We start from the raw sequence: 2011 nt of genomic DNA, 5'->3' as shown, positions 1-2011 counted from the left end.
TTTGGCCTGTCCAAGGAAACCCAAACCTACAGATGGCGGGCATGCATCCCATCCCCCACCTTCTACACAGGCAGCCAGCGGGGCGCGCCACCCCCAGCATGGGAGGCCTGTGGGAGGCTTTTGCCCCACCCCAGCGTGGGTGTCCATTGGGAGCACACCCCCCGACCCCCCCGCACAAGCGCTCGGCCAGTGCGTGGCCCCTCTTGTGCGGGCGGCGGAGGGCACCCGCTTTCCCCACAGCCACCATCCTGGCTCCAAGAATTCTCTGCACACCAAGCCCACCTTGCAGCAGTGTGGTGGCTTCACTGTACCAGTCTTGAGGAGGGCCAGTGTCCAGCATCCATCCTGGGTGAGGGAATCCATTTGTTCTGGCTGTGGAAGCCTCATGGAGCTGCAGCAGCTGTACAGCGCAGCACAGGCTCTGCAAGGGCGGTTGGGAGCCACGAGACTCACCCATTTCTCCTTGGGAATCCTTGAATTCCTAGTTGAGCCTCGATCTTCACTGAAGGCCAGTCATCAACTGTTTTAATTGTTCAATTATAAATAAGCTGAAGTCTGTGGAAGGCCATAATGACCCTGCTTTAAGTGGTTTGCTGCTCCCGCAGCTCACCACTCTGTCTCTGCCTCAGCCGCCATCTTGGATCTGCCTAATATATGTTTTTAAATGGCAATTTTTTTAATGGTACGTTAAAGATAAAAGCTAGAAAGAGATATTTGGTAAGGTAAAGGGTTAGTGAAAAGAAATGAAACCCTCAATGAAGTGTATTGATGAAATACAATAATGGACTCAAAAAATATTAATGAGGAATAAGAAGCACAGATTCAAGCAATATTCCTTTCCTTTTTTTTTTTTTTAAGTTCACCATGAGTTCAAGATGACTTGACAGCAACTTAGAAAAACAGGCAGGATATTACACTCTCCACCCCAGTGTTTTATTTCCCCATCAGATTATATTTTTATTATTTCATAACCCATTTTCAAAATCATCAAAACATTTTCATGCTCATTAAACTCTCTTTATAAAGAAAAACACACTAGGGTATCTTCATTCTGTGATTCATGGCCCGAGGTTTAGGCTTACATTCCAGCATGACTGATAGAAGTCATGCTGAAATGTATACCTCCCATAGACAGGCAGCTAGGAGTTTGTCAAAACCCTCTGCTAAATAACTGAGAAATTGGACATCAGTTAAACATTGTGCCTCAAATCTGAATAGCTTTTGAAGTACAAAATCATTCATTCACTCAGAATGATCTATTCCATTTTCTGTATTATTAAGTGTTAACACCATTCATCTGGAAAGCTTGTCATGATATAGTGACTTGCGTGTTGCTATGATGCTGGTATATATGCCAACAGTATTTCGAATACCAGCAGAGTAACCCATAGTATCCGGTTGGTTTAGCAAAGTTTTTACAGTAGGACAGACTAGGAAAGAGGATATCATAATCTATTTCTGAAAAAAATTGACAATGAAATTTTTACAAATAATAATAGAACATAGTCTAGAAAATGAACTCAAAGGTTGGAAGATACTAAAAAAAAATTGAGAAAGAGATGCCCTCTAAAAGCAAAACCAACTGTAATGAAGAGTTGGAGTGAATCTTTCGAATCTTCTTTTGCTTGTGTAACATGACTCAAAATGAGAAGAACATCCTGCAAACATCCATAAGTAATTAAAATGTGAAATATAAAAAGTAAAAATCTAGGAAAATTGGAAGTCATCAAAACTGAAACCCAAATATAAAGATGTTTATATGCTAGACATTCATTTGGAAGAAGGATGGACAATCTTTTCCTATGTGACTTAATGCTCCTGAAAACCTGCCAAAGGGTCAGCTATGGGTCAGTTCCTGCACAATAGCACACAACAACAAAATATTGCTGGTAATATTGTATGCTGGGTTGTTTCTCACTCAATAGTACAAAACAAAACAACAGGCTGGAATGAGCAAGTATCGTCAATTTTTAGCATCACATTCCTCATCCAAAACAACATTTTGAGACTA

This window comes from Elephantulus edwardii, unplaced genomic scaffold, assembly GCF_000299155.1.
Source record: "Elephantulus edwardii isolate Elephantulus edwardi_28Jun2011 unplaced genomic scaffold, EleEdw1.0 scaffold00122, whole genome shotgun sequence".
Lineage (NCBI taxonomy): Eukaryota > Metazoa > Chordata > Mammalia > Macroscelidea > Macroscelididae > Elephantulus > Elephantulus edwardii.
Note: the sequence above shows the minus strand (reverse complement) of the source record.